General features: G+C 37.5%; 1 long non-coding RNA gene and 1 pseudogene across 1 annotated transcript; both read left to right on the forward strand.

Moving 5' to 3' along the window:
* Positions 1-535: 535 nt before the first annotated feature.
* Positions 536-6,844, forward strand: LOC115419179 (uncharacterized). The gene is made up of 4 exons (XR_003935407.1): positions 536-752; positions 1,985-2,060; positions 2,490-2,539; positions 5,456-6,844. It is a non-coding gene; the product is annotated as an uncharacterized LOC115419179 (long non-coding RNA).
* Positions 6,845-9,942: 3,098 nt separating this feature from the next.
* On the forward strand, positions 9,943-19,929 carry LOC115419150 (GATA-binding factor 1-B-like; annotated as a pseudogene).
* Positions 19,930-20,253: the final 324 nt, after the last annotated feature.

Genomic DNA, 20,253 nt, shown 5'->3' on the forward strand with positions numbered 1-20,253 from the left:
ATAATAATAATAATAATAATAATAATAATAATAATAATAATATTCGGTTAATGTTTTTGTGTTAATTTACGAGTGGACATTTAACGCATCACGACAGACTGTCCGATTGGCCCACTTCTGACCTCTGACCTCTGAGGAGAACCTAGAGTCTGGTACCCGGTACTAGTTTTTTAGTATCTGCTCCGTCCATGTTCCAAAATGGGGGAAGAGATACTATAAAGTTGAAGAATATAAGTTGTACAATGAGCCCTAGCTCGCCCCCACCTCATTTTATTTGTTAATTTAAATTTTTTATTTTTTCTCCAAAATGTGCAGTCTTGATGGTAGTTGTTATATATTTATTTACTTCTGTTTGCACCTGTGCCTTTGTATGTTCTTTAATACGGATGCCAAGTTGTTTGTGTATTTGTATATTAAAAAATTAAAAAAAAAAAAAAAAAAGTTAAAAATATATATTAAAACGTGACAATTGTCTCTGCGTAATTGCGTCATCAATGTGCGACCCGCCATTTAATTAAAAAAAAAAAAAAAGACGAGCAAGTTTACAGTAAATCTACCGGTAGGTTAATCCACATTATGGCAACCCGTAAAACTACACCGTGGTCAATCCAGGAGGTTCAGACATTTCTGTCCTTGGTGGACGACGACAAAATTCAGCGTGAGTTTGACGGAACAACAGGCAACGAAGGAGTTTATCAGCAACTCTGAGCGGACGACACGGAAGTCACGCGCCGCGTCGCTATGACGTCCAGGTACTGTAGCGTCAGTGGTGGAGAAAAAACAAAAACAAAACTCTAAAGTCAGTAGTATCCTGTAATGGAAAAGGTCTTCAGTATCTGGTACCCGAGCCGACCCGAGCCGGTTCCATGTAGTGGAAACAAATGTGGAAAAAGTGGGGGAAAAAATCAAAAGTCAGTTGTTTTCAGAATTAGAAATACTTTATTAAAATAGGAAATGTACTGTTGGTCCAACACAGTTAAAGCACAGACAGAAAGCAGCTCAAGAGCAAGGAAAAATAAAATAAATGAGTAAATAATAAACAACACTATGCAGCTATCTTAACAGAAGTCATGGTACCAAAAAACAAAACAAAACAAAACAACTGTGGCCATAAATAAGTTTGTCACAAAGCAGGAATTAAACAAGTTGAATGTGAAAACCTCCACAGTTGTTTGTATTTCTACATCAGTAGTTGAGAGGGTCATGGTGTCATTATAGTTTTTGTCCACTAGAGGGGAGTGTGAAGCTTCAGGACTCTCCTCTGAACTCAGATACTGTTGAAAACATCAACTCTTCTGTTATCTGTATATATTTACATTCTGCATTGTGGTGTTAATTCACTCAACAAGAGGAAACAAGACGTACATTAAACTGAAAGTGTAGAAAATACATCATTATTTCATTATTACTAAAGTTAAACAGCAAAATTTAACTTTAATGTATCATGAAAATAAAATATAACACAATCAACAAATATATTACAAACATAGACACAATTACTATAGGATTCATCTTGTGCAACAAAACCTCCTACATCCTTTTATTTATTTAAAGTTTAGATCCCAGCATTTTTTTTAAAAAAGTCAGAATATTAGGATGAATTTTTAAGGATTCAATAATATATTTTTATTTTTAACCTGTGTTGGAATAGAATAAATGTTGGAATAGTCGACCATGAAAACATAATTTTATCATTTCACTAAACATTATGTACCTTTAATGTAGAGTTGAATGTGGTGACACTGAATGTACTATTAAACTGTGATTAATGATAAACTTGGTAAAATTTGACTAAACTTAAACTACTTGATTATTTTACAGCGTTTTATGGATGTTCTGGGGTCATAGGACTACACTGTACTTTTCATTCTTCATTCATTAGTTTATTTCTTTATGAACAGATGATATGTGGCTATTTTTATCCCTGACTCATATTTATTTTTATTAAAGAAAATCCCTAACTTTTCCCACATCTAACCTCTAGTCTGTGACGATCTTTGGATAGTTTGACATCCTACGTAAGGCTGGACCGAAAGACTTTGGATCTTCATTTGTCCTCAGTACGTCAACATGTCCCTTTGTTTCTTTGGTTTCAGTTTGAACTAATTTCTGACATTTTAAACGAACACTAGAGACATGTTAGAAAATGAAGGAAAACTGTGCTTGTTTTTTCTTTTATATTTTACATATAAAAGTGTCATGAGCTCCTCCTCATGGTTAATTTCTGATAGTATAATCCTCCCAAATATCCTTTACTTGTATTTTATTGCATTTTGATGTTTTATTAATAATTCAGGAAGCAAATGATTGTGAAATTCTGAGCTGCTATGATACTTAAAATGACAAATTATACCTGATGAATGTGACTCCACGGTTATTTAGTCACTTTTGTATTTGTTGTTCGTTGTTCATCATTTTGTACTTAACTTAACTTAACTTAACTTAACTCTTCCAGCTCTTGATCGCATTCTTTTTGCACCTCCTGACAGAACAAGTTTCTGGGGGTTTTTGTATGAATGAATGATGCAACAAGTTTTTCGTAAGTAATTTTAATCCTTTTCATGAATATCCTTTGCAGTGGGCAGTTTTTTTTTCTTTCTTTAAAATTAAGCTGTGAAATTCTTGTCAAGAACATGGACTAAAACCTCATAGTTGGATCTCAGGAGATTACAGAGCACAAATTCAATTTGACAGATTTATGAAAAATCCGATAAACAACTGCTCCTGGCATCAGTGAAATGACGTCTTATAAACTCATACTTATATTTGACTGGTTTATCAGTGAATCTTTATTAAGTATTCATACAGATCAAGGATAATCAAAAGATATACACTGATATTAAAATAAATAATAATTCATCCAGCTGAGACAACCACTAATTAGATGTAAGAACATAAAAAACATATTAAATACTAGCACATGGCACTATATGTTATATGCAAGAAGAATAAAAACAGTATGTGAACAGAGAATATAGAAATATGTATTTATTTATGTGGTAGTGAAGTAATTTAAACATATAACAGCATCAAAATACTAATACAGATGAAAACACTTTAACTATCAGATCATTTAAGGTATAAAATATATTTTACTGTTTTTGTGACATTTTTGCCTTCATGGTGTCCCATTTATAAGTTATGCTACAAGATAATTAACTATTAGAAGTAGTAATTAGTGAAAGCAAGACGGTGAACAGAGGCAATTAAAATGATGAAGAGTAATAAAATGAATAAAATAAAGTTATAATAGTGACTGTGAATGTGATCCACTCTGTTTGCCTCCTGTGTGAACTGTGTTTTTATATTTGGACACAGAAGTGTTTGTATGTACGTGGTGTAAAAATTCTGGGAACCAGTGGCTTCATCAATATGTACTTTATTACTTATTGCATTATTGTCATATCTGCTGCTGTTTTGTTCCGTTATGCACCTCCTCACCTGTTATTATCATGACTGTATTACACTGCAGCAATTATTGCAAATAGGTTTGATTTGTATCTTTTATTTTTTATTTTAGTTTCTATTTTATGCCACTTTATTTACTCTTACTCTATTTATACCTTTTTTTCTAATTTTATGGCATTTAATTAGCAACTGGAGAGAGAAACGATATCTCAGTTCTCTGACCCTAATCCTAACCTAGCCTTAACCCTAACCCTGTGCATCGAGTGAACTGACTATAAAAAATCTTTTAATTAAAGTTGGAACCAAAAACTCCACTCATCAGTCACTGAACAGTAAAGTAAACCTTAGTGCGACTCAGACGACTCTCACTCATTCCAGAAACACACTCGAAACACACAGCACATGATGTACCAGTCAGTCATCAGTCATGTGCCACAAGGACACTAGTTTATGTTAATGACTAAAAATGTAACTGTGTGTGTGTGTGTGTGTGTGTTTCTCGTGGGTATACCCTGGTGCTGCAGGCCCTGTGTGGCAGAGATAAGACCACCGCCTACACTGAGGCTTCTTGGGAATTAAAATGCTGTCCTTGAAGTCCACTGTTGACACACTACACCAGGGGAGTCAAACATACGGCCCGTGGACCAAAACCGGCCGCCAAAAGGATCTGATCTGGCCTGTGTTCAGGTTCCACATCCAGACCAATGTGATCTGGGTCAGACCAGTAAAATAATAACACAGTAAAATATAAATAAATGATGAAAACTGTAAAAAGTGAAAAACTGAAAAAAGTAAATTTACATGAAAATATTTACATTTACAAACTATCTTTTCACAAAAAAATTGTGAATGTCCTGAACAGATGTGATCAACCTACATGTCTTCAGAGAAATAAGTGTAATTGTACCAATATTCTGTCTGTTATTAAATGTTCAGTGTATTTGTACATTCTAATGCACATGTGTAAATGTAAAACTGAGGCAGAATATTGTTAAAAATTCACTTATTTTTCTTGAGAAGTTTCAGGTTCACGTTATTTGCATTTTTTAAAGGATAGTTTGTAGACGTAAACATTTACCTCAGTGTAACTGTACTTTTTTCACTCTGCAACAGATGTGTTGTCATTATTTATAGAATAGAATAGAATAGAATAGAATAGAATAGAATAGAATAGAATAGAATAGAATAGAAATAGATCTTTATTGTCACTGTCACAGGAACAATGAAAATCATTTTAGCAGCTCAGTTCAATTTAGCAGCAAACCAGTTAGTGCAAAAGGGACTAAATAAGAAAAATAAAATAAAATACAAATATCATAGAGTTAAGAAAAAGTAGGACTGTGTAAAGGCTTCAGAATAAAATATTAATACACGTGTGCTACTAAAGTAATGCTGGAACTCCTGACATGAACAAAATATACAGAAAGAATATACAAAAGCTAACTCTATACAACAGATGAGAGATATGTACAACCAATAAGATATATAATAGGATATATACAGGTGGTATAAGGTGCATGTGTTGTGGCTAATGCACTGACGTAGGGTGAGTGTTGCACTGTCCATTACTCTGGGGGTGGAAATTGTTAATTTTTTTATTTGTATTTTTTTTTTTTGGGGGGGGGGGGGGGGGGGGGGCACATTTAACCGCTTGTGGGTAAAAACTGTGCTTGAGTTTTTAGGTTATTTTGTTGTTATTTTTCTGGTCCAGCCCATTTGAGTTCATAGTGAGTTGAACCCCTGAACATGAATATGAACATGACTTAGACAGCCCTGCGTTACACCACACTGCACATGAGCTGGTTCTTACCTCGATAAAAAAAAATTAGATTTAGAAGTGTCAGATCAAGGGTTAGATCATTTATCCTGTTTTTAGAGTTCATTCTTATTTGAAGTGTTCATACATCTGTAGACATTCTTATTTCTAGATTTAACTTTTCTAATTCAGTAGATCTCGTCCAGTGAACTTCTCTTGCTGCATGAACAGATGTTTTTCTGGTTTTCAGTCCCTTTTTCCTCAGATTTACTGTTTTTATCTTGTTTTTAGACACCTCCTTTTTGCAGTGCATCCATCATACACCCTCCCAACTGTCCGTCAAGACGCTCCGCTGTCATCTCCAACTGCTTTTGTGGAGCTCTAATGCCAACGGACCTGAGGTGTGAGTCACACAGCACAGTTTCTGAGGTTCTGCTGTAACGTCCTGGAGGTGTGTGTGTGCGCTGCGTCTGCGCTGCTTCTATGACAGCGAGTGGCGGGCCTGTCATTCCTGGCCTCCTGCTTTCATCTAGATAATGTCTTATCAGGGCAGAGCAGCCTGTGCACACACACAGCGGCGGCAGCCACATCCCTGCCCAGCTGCCCACGCTACCACACACACCTCACCCTCCACCGTCTCAGAACCTTCCACTCTGAGCTCCATGCGTTCACCAACATCAGCTCTGTCTGGAGGAACACTTTGAGCTTCCTCCTGCAGATACAAACACGAAGCATTCCCCTCCATCTGTGATCATCTGCCGTTAACCTCCACCTGTCACAGAGAGCGACAGCATTCCCAGAATCCTCTGGGGCATCACCAGGACAGGTGATGTGTTCAGTTCTAGAACAGCTGGTCTGTAAATGAACCCACAGACATGTTCTAAGGCAGGTTAGTTCAGGTTATACATTCAGTCCAATATGATCAGGACCAGGAAAATAATAAGTGAAAAAAGTCCAATTAAATTAGTGGTGCCAATCACAACAAACCCCGCCCCCTTGCATGTATTTTACCCATTATAAGTAAATGTGAGGATTTTTTTAAAAAAAATCATTAAAAATGTGAACTTTGACCTACTTTTCCCAAAATGTAATGACATCTGTTAAGGGACGGCTTGAGTCTCTGGATAATGTGAGTCACGCATGCATAGAAGCATTTATCTCTGTTGGCCATCTTTTATGACTCGCTACAACAACCTCACTTGGACGAACGACTCGCTTGATTCCCCTCCACCGCTCAGTTTCCCCCAGATTTAGATCAAAACGTTAATCAGCTGAACAGACTCAGCTGTGAAAGAAACCGAAAGTAGACATAGAAATTGACTCTCAGAATCACCTCTGATCGTTAGAAACATACTCCTTCAATGTAAAGTCAAGTGTCTGCACTTTTACATAATTGGATTTATCCTAGTGAGGTTACCGTAGTGAGGCATAAAAGATGGCCGACAGATAAATACTTCTACGCATGAGAAACTCACATCATCCAGAGACCCAAATCTATTCAGGGTAACTGACAGTCTATAAACCCAATGGGATTAAATGAACTGAACCAATACTTTTGATGCTAAAATGTAAACAAACAAACAAACCAAACCAAAAACTGGGTTAATTATGATCATATTTGCATCTACAAAGTTTCCTTAAAAATCTGAATAATATGAACAACTTGAAATGTCTGAAGGAAAATAAGTACGATTCTACCAATATTCTGCTTCAGTTTATCAGTTTATTATTTCCACATGTACATTATAATGTACAGATCTGATGACAGTGAATTTACAAATATACAAAACATTTAATAACAGGCAGAATATTGGTGAAATTATAACTACTTCTCTTACAAAATTTTAGATTGTTCATATTTGTTCAGATTATTCACATTTTTTGTAAAAGTATAGTTAAATGTAAACATTTTCATGTAATTTCACTTTTTTACACCAAAACAAAGGGAAAACTTGCAGTTTTCATTATTTCTAGGTTATTCTGATAATATTTCCCTGTTCTGACCCACGTTAGATCATATGTGTCTGAATGTGAACTTGAACACCCATGTTCCAAATTCAAAGCTTGAGCTGTGTTTGTTTGGATAATAATAGTTGGTGTAACAGTCAGGGCACTGAAAAGAATGTGGCATCAATAAAACCTTCTCCAACCTGATACTTGAATATGAGTGTTTTTTATTTCCTGTTGTCGCAAATATACAACATACTCAAAACTCAACCTATTTTATGTGCTTCAGTCAAATTAATGATCTCCACTTACTTTAGCATCTACATGAAAGCAATAACACAAATAACAATTTTTTAAATATACTTGTATGAATATTCAGGCAATAAGGGGTTAAAATGGTATCGACACCATTGATTGTTTATATCTTCAGTGTCAGTTTTGCATTTCACACATTCATCCCACAGACTGGATTGGACCCTTTGGTGGGCTGGATAGGACCCTTTGATGGGCCGGATTGGACCCTTTGGTGGGCTGGATTGGACCCTTTGGTGGGCCAGATTTGGCCCCCAGGCCATATGTTTAACACCTGTGTTTGAAGGTGTCAATCCAGTCTAGATCAGCTCCAAGCATTAAATTCACTGGTACCCATGAAGTTTTCAGAAATATTCCTGTATTTATTCCTAATTACACACATCAGTAACGACCTTTGACCAGGTGTAATGATACACTTTATAGTGTTGAACATAAAAAACAAAAGGCCCTAATTCTTCCACCTGTTTTTCTCCCCTGATTTCCCTGAAAACTGTAAATGAACAAAGCCAGAGGAAAGTTATGGAGCTGCTTTGACTATCAAATAAGTGCAACAGTGTGAGGTTTGTGCGCCGCCGGGCCGTGTCCGGACCATATCTCCATCCATGATTGCAGCTTCTCTCCTCATTTGCATTACTGTGTTCCACTCTAAGCTTTACTGGACCACAAAGAAATTGAGCTTTTGCATTTTCTATTTGCTTTGTTCAAATGTCTGTCGAACTCTTTTCCATGTGGGCTGGGTCTTATCAGGGACCGTATGCACATTTCATTAACAGACAAAAAGCACCCGTCCTTCATGACGCCTGCCCTGGACAACTGAACCGGTCCTTTATATTTATGTGGAGATGTCTTTGGTCACTTCACTGTAGGATAACTGACATGGATCTTCCTCTTTGGAAACCATCTTATCAATGCTACAAAACTATGAACTATTCTGTTTTATGGTCTGTCTGCATCTATGTATGTCTTTGCATATCGAATTATAAATAAAAATAAATAAATACACAATTAATAGAAGAGCAGAGGAACCAAAAGATGACCCCTTCACCTTTAATTTAACGTCCAGAATTTAAATCCTACTTTATCATTAAAGTTTTTTTTTTTATTTTTGTTTTTGACAAGAAACACACAAACATACATGAGTTTAACAGGTAACACACACACACACACACACACACTACACAGGCAGGACAATGGAACAGAACACTAGGAATAGCATTATAATAAAATTAAAAAAAAGAAAAAACACATCTGGAATAAAATAAGATAATGTACAGAATTTAAAATGGGGGGGGTATTCATGTATGATCGTACTTTTATTATGGGGAACTAGTCAGTTGAATTTGAATAAAATGTACGAGGTGGGAGCAGAACTAAAGCAGACTTGGACCAGAACTGGACCAAACCTGGACCACACCTGAGGCAGCCCTGGACCAGACCTGGACCTGCAAAAAAAGAATATCTGATTCAGATAAACTGACTTGAATGTGGAATATTTATCTGAAAGGTCATTTTTTAGATTTATTTACTTATTTAGACTTAATCTTGTCCCGATTATTTGACTTGTTCCAATAATGTTCATCTTGATCTGAACCCCACTTAGATATTACAACTAATTTATCAATTAATCAATCAAACTTTATTTGTGTAGCACTTTTCATACATATTACATGTAGCACAAAGTGCTTTACATCAAGCCCCCACTGTTCCATGTTGCAAATAGAAATAAATATAAAAGTAGGAGAGTAAAGCAATGTTAAAAAGTATGTGTGTATATATATATACACACACACACACACATATACATACATACATATGTAAATATATCCAGAGTAGTGTGTGTGTGTGTGTATATGTATGTGTATGTATATATATATATATATATATATATATATATATATATATATATATATATATATATATATATATATATATATATATATATATGTACTGTAGGTTAAAAAAAAAGTCTTACTATGAGACTTGTAACAAGTATATTCTGCTTAAAATAAGTATTTAATCATTCTATAATCATTACATAATATTTTCTTTTTTATTTATTTCTTTTTTATAATTTTATTTTTCAAGGTTTTGTACTTAAAAAAAAGGTAAAATAACAAGAACATTTAAATATTTTCTTATTTTAATAAACTTGATTACTGTAATTTTCTTACTGCACTGGCAGATAATTGTACTTGGAATAAGACGTTAGCACCCAATAATGACTCGAATGTTCCTCTTTTTGTACAGGCCTTTTTTGCAGTGTAATGGCATATCTACCCATTCTCCAATAGTTGTATTAATTTGTTTCCAAAAACAGGACACTCCCACAGAAGGTGGAAGTAGAAGTCTGTGTCATCCACACATTTCCAAATCCTGCTTTAGATCAAAAACACACTTAGTTTTTCAGATCTGTCATCTCTGCACTCACAAGTTAAGGGTTTTTTTCTGTGTGGACTGAAGAGGTGTGTCTTCCACTAAGTTGTCCCTGACCCCTCCCTCCCACGGTTTGTGTCTGAAGCCCTAAACTTCGCTGGTGGTTGGAGAAGCTCTTCTTGTATCAATCGGCCTGTTCTGACATAGACGGTGACGCTGAGCCGCCTTCCACCTGCTCACAGACGTTTACCCTCAGTCCTGCTTTGGCCTCATCCTCACTCCTCTGTGGCATCCACTCAGGTAAGAGAAGAGAAGATAAGATAAAATCTACTTTACTGATCCACTTAAGGGGAAATTAAACTGTACAGCAGCACAAGACAAGAAACAGCAAATACAACAGAAAAAGAAAAATAAACTAAAAGTGACAAAACTATCAATAACAATAATAAATAAAGTAATGCATGTGCAGTAGGTGACTTTTCTAAGTGTACGTTTGCAGATGTAAAGTGTGTTGAAGCCACTCTGCTGCTGCTGTTCAGTGTGATGGCACTAAGGTCAGATCAGGCGTCCTCAGCTTCAACCTCCTGATGGTCTAGTTCTTCTGGAGACACTGCTGCAGAACCTGCAGAATCCAATTGATCTAATAAAAAAATAACTGGTTTCTGCTTCTGAAATTAGTGTGGATTTAGTATGACGCCAAGCTCTTTATCGCTTGATTAACTGTGACATGTAGATATGAGGAGAGGACTGAGCTTTAATGACACAGATTCTGCATTTGGAACAAAACCAAACCATATTCTGAAGGTTTTTTATTTCTATTCGACCTCCTACATGTTCTCATGCATCTGATTCCAGTTCTGTTTTTACTGAACTTTACATACAGTTAGATTAATTTACACCAATCAGTAAAATATGATCAATAATAAGATTTTCATATTACAAAACCTAATCTCCAGTTAATTAATCATATCTTTCTGCATTGTTCGTCACAGGCATTTAAGAAGAAAATAATTAACACATTATTGCTTTTTTTAGAGAAACTTCACCATGGTGTCTGTTGTGTTTTATATTTGTCTCATTTCTACTCTGATAGATTTCTATGAATCAGATGAGATTAGTTTTACTCTGGATATATTTAGCCTTATAATAAACCCATCTATCAGACTTTATCAGACTTTATCAGACACTATCAGCCTCTTCTCCTTCCTCTACAGATATGCAGTGAAAATGCACTTGACCATTATTGAATTCACAAACATCAACTGTATTTCTGCTGTTGGATTTGATTGGATTCAGCTTTTGAGAGCAATTTATTAATAAATGATCTCATTTAAAGAGAGAAAGTGAAGAACTCAAACCTGAATGACTCTCATAAACTACCTCCAAAATGGGGAAACAATCATATTTTTCATTTTCAATCTTAGATCATTTTTAATTGGCGTCAGGTTTTTCGTCGTACTCTCACTCTTGGTGCAGACATAGTTGAATTTCTGTTTCTGTTGTGGTGTTTGTCCAAACTGTACGACGTCCCTGAGGACATGTCTTTTGCATTCTTTCAACTGGCACACCTATTACACAAAGGCCACTGGGAACCGTTTGGTCACTGGCTGTGTCACTTCATTTATAGACCAATTTATTTTTAGTTTTCACTTTCAGCCACAGTCAAATGAGGATCCTAGAAAAGGAAGTTTAAAGAAGCCTGCTGTCGAGAGATCGTGTCCCTGATAACTTCAAGTTACACCGGTTGTCGAACAGCGAAAAAGGTTCTGATCTGAAAATCAAAGTTTCAGTGAAGCAGAGCTCCAGTGGTTTCTGTCGAACACATGAAATTAAACAGACAGAAAAAGTCACATTAATTTTATAATTCTTGCTTTAGTCCAGTGTTGGTCAAACTGTGGGGCAGGTCCCTCTGGGGGGTGTGAAGTCTTCCCAAGGGGGTCATGGATCAGTCCTGGGTGTTTTTTTTGTTCTTCAGGTCAGAACGTGTACCAGGTGGAAATAATGTTTGATGGTTGGAGCACCCTGGACTCATTTATGGACGTCCACCAAACCAATGTACTGCCATGGTGATCTGTCACTAGACTAGACAAAGAGTTTAGGTTTGGACAATGGACAAGGACTGGACTGGAAAAGACACATGGACACACATGTTTGTGTTTTGGACCAGTTTGGACTTTAATGTTCTCAGATGTCAAATGGAAACGGGCTCATTGACCCACTGATATTGGTCACATGTTCATCTGTGGAACCAACATGTGTTTGTTGAACTAAAAAAAAGTAAACTTTATTGTCAGAGTTGGAGATAATTGGACATTTATTATTTTTTATTTGGAAAAGTATTGTCTCGGAGCAGTCTAGTTGAGTTTATTTGTATTATTCAAACAAAAATCGAAGTTATTTTTAACTTGAACTACAAATAATTCGAGGAAAAACAAAAAGTATTGATACAATATTGATGTTTCTGTCAGTAACAGTTAGAATTGAACCACTGGCACAATGTTGTTGGGGTTGAGGGCGGACTGGAGGTTTATGGTCCTCCAAAGGGGGACTGGTGGATTATGGTCCTCCAACAGGGGACTAGAGGTTTAAGGTCCTCCAACGGGGGACTGGAGGATTATGGTCCTCCAACGGGGAACTGGAGGTTTATGGTCCTCCAAAGGGGGACTGGTGGTTTATGGTCCTTCAAAGGGGGACTGGAGGATTATGGTCCTCCAACGGGGAACTGGAGGTTTATGGTCCTCCAAAGGGGGACTGGTGGATTATGGTCCTCCAACAGGGGACTAGAGGTTTAAGGTCCTCCAACGGGGGACTGGAGGATTATGGTCCTCCAACGGGGAACTGGAGGTTTAAGGTCCTCCAAAGGGGGACTGGAGGTTTATGGTCCTCCAAAGGGGGACTGGAGGATTATGGTCCTCCAACGGGGAACTAGAGGTTTATGGTCCTCCAAAGGGGACTGGTGGATTATGGTCCTCCAACAGGGGACTAGAAGTTTAAGGTCCTCCAAAGGGGGACTGGAGGTTTATGGTCCTCCAAAGGGGGACTGGTGGATTATGGTCCTCCAACAGGGAACTAGAGGTTTAAGGTCCTCCAAAGGGGGGACTGGAGGTTTATGGTCCTCCAAAGGGGGACTGGAGGTTTAAGGTCCTCCAAAGGGGGACTGGAGGTTTATGGTCCTCCAAAGGGGGACTGGAGGATTATGGTCTTTCAAAGGGGGACTGGAGGATTATGGTCCTCCAAAGGGGGACTGGAGGTTTATGGTCCTCCAAAGGGGGACTGGAGGTTTATGGTCCTCTGAAGGGGGACTGGAGGATTATGGTCCTCTGAAGGGGGACTGGAGGATTATGGTCCTCCAAAGGGGGACAGGAGGATTATGGTCCTCCAACGGGGGACTGGAGGTTTAAGGTCCTCCAAAGGGGGACTGGAGGTTTATGGTCCTCCAAAGGGGGACTGGAGGTTTATGGTCCTCCAAAGGGGGCCCACAGACACAGACACAGACAGAACCGCTGCTTTAGTAAATGATGTTAATGTGATGCATTTCCTCCCATTCTGTTGGATTTTCCCGCCCCAGGTCGAGGTTTTTCCGTCAGTATGGAGGATTCTTCAGAGCAGTCCCACTGGGCGTCTCCATCCCTGCTGGGCTCAGATCCTCTGGCCGGGTTCTCCTCGGAGCCGGGCCTCCTGCCTCCTGGGGAGGACAGTGAGGCCTTCTTCTCTGGTTCGGACGCAGACTACACCCTGCCTTCATTCTTCTCCAACCCGAGTCGAACACCGTCCACGTACAGACACAGCTCAGGTCAGTGTGTCCACCTCCTCACCAGCCTCTAATTCAGTCATTCACAAGAACAAGTATGTGTCTGCAAGGACTTAGAACAGACAGTTAATTAGAAACAGCAAATAAAGCAATTTACAAACTGGTATTATGCTAATATTAATAAATGTACAATAATTAGTCAAAGGACCTGATATGAATGACTTTTAAAACCACATGTCACAGTTAACAGAACATAAATCTAGTGATCTACCATTAAATTAATATCAAAATGTAATGAAACACTACTCACTTTTCCATTGACCCTAAGATTGCGTGAATATAACTTACACATAAATATTTGTCTAATTTAAAAATGACAGTTTCACCAAAGCTCTTGTTTTTCACTGAATTGTTGTTGTTGTTAGAGGTGGTTTTTCTTAGTTAAATTGGTATATGACACAAAACTGTAATGGAAAGACCTTTTAGTCCAACTAGAGTCACATGACCAAAACAAACAGATGTTGATGGATGTTAGAAAAAGAGAAGAAGAAGAGTTTAAACCAAACATGTGTGGGTATGTGTGGACACACCAGGAAACCACATCATTTTAGAATTTAGTAGGAGATAGAGGGGTAACAAGCATTCTAGATTCAAACAACAGAGAAATACAAGCATTTTCCAGGACCTAGAGGGCGCTATGACAAAAATATGAATATATCTGTAAATCAGCCTGATATTATGTTCATCACCATGTTTGTGGAATGATTTCTCATGACATCTTACAATAATAAATAAACTAATCATTACATTTGGGATTTAATGGAAAAACTAACTTTACACACTTCTGTTTTTAACACATTTAGTAAATATGGGTAATATTTTAATATTGTATTTTTTTCAATCAATGTGAAGCACTTTGGGCTACAATTTCTGTATGAAAGGTGCTATACAATAAAGTTTATTATTATTATTATTATTATTATTATTATTATTATTATTATATTATTATTATTATTATTAAAGTTTTGCTCCTATGTTGAATGGAAAAGAGACTAGTGTTTTTATGTGATCTTAAATAAGTAACAGAAAAACAGTGCTAATATTTTTTGTGAATTTACAGTAATGAGAGCATCTTTTTCAATTATTAACTATTATTATTTTCCTCTTATGCCTATAAATCCCTTTAAATACCTCTATGTCTTACATACTAAACCTTTGGACTGTGATGTGGTGCAGGACTGTGACATGTGGTATATGGTTGCTGGTTTCTGGTGCCTGTTTGCTCAGTCCAGGACTGTGACATAACCCCGCCTTCCTTTCTGTGTTCACAGTCCGCCAGGTGTTCCCCTCCCCAGGTCTCCTCAGTAACTTCCAGCTGCTGGATGCCCCCAGCAGCCACTCCCTGACCTCCCCTTACAACCCCCAGTCGTCCTCGTCCACCTGGAGCAGCAGTCCTCTGTCCAGGACGTCCTTGTACACCCCCGGCCTTGCCTCCACCTTCAGCACCTCCAGAGACGGGTACTCCTCTCCGAGCAGAGAGGGCAGGGAGAGCCCCCGGCTGCAGGAGGCCCTCAAGGCTGAACGCCTGAGCCCGCTGGGGGGGGCGGGGACCAGCAGCAGTTTTCTGAACTTGACCCCCGCTGCTGGGGGTGTGTACACTCCCCCCACCCACCCACACATGCTGAACCCCTACAGCACATACATGAGCAGTCCACAGGAATACAGCTCTAGCAGCCTCTACTCCAGTCCAGGGGTGTGGATTAACCCCTCGTATTCCCCAAAACTGCGCAACAAGCTCAGGATATCCACACCAGGTAGGAACACACATGTGATATGTGTGGAGCGTTCACTAAAGCATTTTAGTTTAGTTCCACATTCAAGCCCAGTATGATCTGAAACGGGCCAGACCAGTCAATAATAAGACTTAAAAAAGTCAAACTCATATTAACTTATTATTAACTTCCTATTACCTTTCAACCAGAACACCTGGAAACATTGTACATGTCAGATGTGCAATGTGTGTACGAAAATCCAATAAAAAGATTTATATATAAATATTAAAAAAGTCAAATTACATTATGAAATGTTTACATCTACAAAGTTTCCTTAAAAATCTGAAAAACATGAATAACCTGAAATGTCTTAAGAAAAATAAGCACAATTGTACCCATATTCTGTCTCAGTTTATCATTTACACATGTACATTACAACTTACATTACAAATACAAACACACAAACATTTAGTAATGGGTAGAATACATATTGGGACAATTACACGTATTTTCTTAAAGCATTTCATGTTCATATTGTTCAGGTTATTCACATTTTTTTTGAAGAATAGTTTTTAAATGTAAACATTTTCATGTAATTTTACCTTTTTACACGAAAACAAAGAGAACATTGCAGTTTTTTATTATTTAAATGTTATTATGACATTATTTTACTGGTTCTGACCCACTTTAGATCATATTGGTCTGAATGTGGGACCTGAACTGAAATCATTTGAACATCCTTGATTGTTAATATCTTCAGTGTAATTTTGCATTTCACACCATCATCCCTCAGGCTGGATCGGACCCTTTGGTGGGCCAGTTTTGGCCCCATGGGCTGCATGTTTGACACCTGTGACTTAAAGAATCTGATCTGTGTCCAGTCCAGATGTGGTTGTTAAATAAGGAGTGTGATCTTTAACCTCTTTAGACCCAGTAAACAAACCAAACACTGTCCACTGCAAAGACGTTCCATAAAAAAAATAAATATAAATGAACCTGAAAAACTGGAGCCAAACCCTTCTGTTCCCTGGGTCTGAGGAAGTTAAATTAAACATTTATCCAGCGTAGATGAGAGGTCATTAAGTGTTTTTGTTTATTTTAAAATGTCATCTAATTCTTACTCTGAAATATTAACTCTATGAATCATTGTTGTATTAAATGGTGGAACTTTTGCTCATTTGCCCAAACTACGAGACTACATGATTAAAGGTTAAGACATGATTATTCTTCTTGAAAATGGATGAGTTTAAACATGGTTGACTTTCTGAACAGAGGCCAGAGAGTGTGTGAACTGTGGAGCCACGGCTACGCCCCTGTGGCGCCGGGATGGAACAGGCCACTACCTGTGCAACGCCTGCGGACTGTACCACAAGATGAACGGCCAAAACAGACCTCTGATCCGCCCCAAGAAGAGACTGGTAAGACAAAAGAAGAACTATCAACCCACTGGTTCCGAACTGTTTTACTCCTGACTCCATTTTAACATCACAAACTTCTGTCGAACCCAGACATTCAAACAGAGATTGCTCAAATTAATTTCTTTTTGATCCTGTAATAGTTTTCTATCCTATGTTTCAAATACAGGTTAATGTTAGAGGACATTTAGTCTATATAATGTATATTATTCTGGACGGAGGCAGTAAAGCCAGGTATAGACTACTGCACAAAGGGGGAATTGGATTTTCCTTGGTCTGGATATGTACAGTCAGTCCAGCTTGGATTTACAAGGCTGACAATTAACACTGAACAAACAAGAACTCAAACTATGAATTATGAAAGAGCTGCAGCATCTGAAACCGACCACAATGAACATTTGACAGAATAAACCGAACCACAGTGCTGCAGTTTCACACTCACAGTTTGTCTGCTATGGATTGGGATTGGTTCTGTCAACTCAACACAGATTTTTATTAGGAAGGTTTTATTTTTATTTTTATCAATCACTATAATTTTTAGGTGACCTCATTTGAATTCCAGGCGACCCCACATGGGGTACCAACCCCAAGGCTGAAAAATGCTGCATTAATGTTTAAAAAAACTGATAAAATGTGATCAACCAAGGAAAGCCTCTCAGATGCAGTATGACCGTCACCCTAACCTGTTTGTCTGGGTCCCTGTTTGGTTCAGATTGTCAGTAAACGGGCCGGAACACTGTGTGCCAACTGTCACACAAGCACAACAACACTGTGGAGACGCAACGCCAATGGAGAACCAGTGTGTAACGCCTGTGGACTCTACTTCAAACTGCACAACGTAAGTCAGTGTCCTGGAAAACACTGAAGATCACATCTAAACATACATGTTCCACATCATCACATGGAGCAGGACTGTCAGAGGTCAGTCCAGTTCAGGCAGCTTGATCTGCAGTGGGCGGGGCCAGAAAAACACTAACAGAATAACAGATCCCCCTGAAACCTAGGAAGTAAAAGGTTTGTCTTTTTACATTAAATAATTGCATTGATTGGAAACATCATGACACAACAATTTTTTCAGTTACGTCTTTTTAGTTTTGCTTTGTATGGGATGTCCTTTGCAGTGGACAAGTTTTTTTTTTTTTTTTTTTTTGGGGTAAAGCTGTGAAAATCTTGTCCCCTACAAAGGACAAAAATGTATTGCTGGGTCTCAGGAGGATATAAAGAATGTCAACTCCAAACTTTCCTCCATGTTTTACAGTTAAAAAAAAAAAAAACATTATGAAAATGTTGACATCTACAAACTACCCTTATTTATTTATTTATTTATTTATTTATTTATTTATTTATTTATTTATTTATTTATTTATTTGACAGGGCCAATGCAGTCAAACATAGTTGCAGCTGATGTGATGCATATAGAGTATATAGCTAATGCTAATTATCAGCTCCACTCCCCAGTTGGGATCTTCTACAACAGCACAATATAAAATATACATAATTTAAAACAATCGTACCATACAATTCAATAACCTAGTGTTACATTTATATGTTTACAAAACAATAAATAACAGAAACTAACTGAAATGTCTTAAGAAAAACAGGTGCAATTTTAACAATATTCTGCTTCAGTTGAATATTTACACAAAACGTGCAGATACAGTGGATCTACAAAGACACAAACATTTAATACAGGCTGAATATTCGTCCAATTCTACCGTCTTCTCTTAAGACATTTCAGGTTATTCACATTTTTGAGAAATGATAGTTTGTTCTAGTGTAAATCCAGTAAAATTACATGAAAATGTTTGCATTTACAAAGAGAAACATTTGTAGTTGTCATTATTTACAGGTTATTATGATCGTATTTTACTGATATGACCCACTGGAGATAGAATGGGTCTGAATGTGGAACCTGAACTAAAACAATTATTAATATATTACACTGCAAAAATCAAAATCTTACAAAGATCATTTTTGCTTCTTCAACTGGCAGATTTTTTGCTTAAATTTAGCAAAAAAAAATCTTGAATTAAGCCAAAAATCTTGATTAAGCAAAAAAATCTTGAATTTAGCAAAAAAATCTTGAATAAAGCAAAAAAAAAATCTGAATTCAGCAAAAAATCTTGAATTAAGCAAAAACAAACTCTCGAATAAAGCAAAAAAAAAAAAAATTGAATTAAGCAAAAAAAAATCTTGAATTCAGCAAAAAATCTTGAATACAGCAAAAAAAATCTTGAATTAAGCAAAAATCTTGAATTAAGCAAAAAAAAAAAAATCTCGAATTAAGCAAAAAAATGTTGAATAAAGCTTTAAAAAAAAAAAAAATAAATAAAATTCTTGAATTAAGCAAGAAAAATCTTGAATTAAGCAAAAAAAATATCTGCCAGTGGAACAAGTGAAAATTATCTTGGTAAGATTTCTTGAAATCAGATTTTCCAGATCTATTGTCTATAAATCAGTTCTTATATTTCACTGAAAAGTTCCTCTTTAGGTGATTCTGTCTTATTTTAAGTGTGATGAAATATTTGGACTAGAAATGAAAAAAATACACTTGGTAAGATTTAGATTTTTGCAGTGTTCTGTAATTTTTGCATTTTCACAATTTCATTCCCATGGACTGGACCCTTTGGGGGGCTGGATTTGGCCCCCGGTCCACTGTTTGACACTCCTGATCCAGAGTCTTCTGTGACTTCATTTACACCCCACCCTAATGGTATCCCCCCCTCCGCAGGTCAACCGTCCTCTGACCATGAAGAAAGACGGCATCCAAACACGCAACAGGAAAGTGTCCAACAAGAAACAAGAAGAGTAAGAAGGCCGCTCTGTTGGAGCCATTCCCAGAGGGGATTCCACCGCCACCGCCAGCCTTCGAAGACAACACCGGACCCTTCTCCCTGGGCCCCGGGACCCTCCTGACCTACAGCCACTCCCCCCACCTCATCCCAAACCCGTCCCCCCTGCACACGTCCGGGTCCCTTACCGTACACCACCACCTCAGCTCAGGCATGGTGCCCACGCTGGTGTGAAACTGCACCGACAAACACATGACGCCTTTGGATATTTATGAGTCAGCCTGTCTGCTTTACTGCTTTACAGTATGGATTTGTACATATGTGTGGTTGTGTGTGTGTGTGTGTGTGCGCGCACGTGCGTACATGTGACTGGGGTTTTTTATTTTTCACTGTATTTCAGGGGATTTTGTAGAGATGTTTTCATGGCGGAGCGTTTGTTTGCAGTCTGCTGAGGTTCGTGCTCATGTAAACACACTGATCCTGTTGTAAATACAACACAAACTTGCTTTCACTGCCTTTTGTGTGAATTAATACTCTTATGGAATTCATAATGTGACCTTTTTTTCGTATTTGTAAATGTGATATTTACCTTTTTTTTTTTGGGAAGTGGACAGAGGACTGAATAAAAGTGTGTGCGTCTTCAGTTGGACTGTACAGACTGTTGTGTGTTCTTTAATTTGAATGTTGCGTTTGTTGAACTGACCCACTGTGGACTCCTGTGTGCAGT

This window comes from Sphaeramia orbicularis, chromosome 5 (assembly GCF_902148855.1).
Source record: "Sphaeramia orbicularis chromosome 5, fSphaOr1.1, whole genome shotgun sequence".
Lineage (NCBI taxonomy): Eukaryota > Metazoa > Chordata > Actinopteri > Kurtiformes > Apogonidae > Sphaeramia > Sphaeramia orbicularis.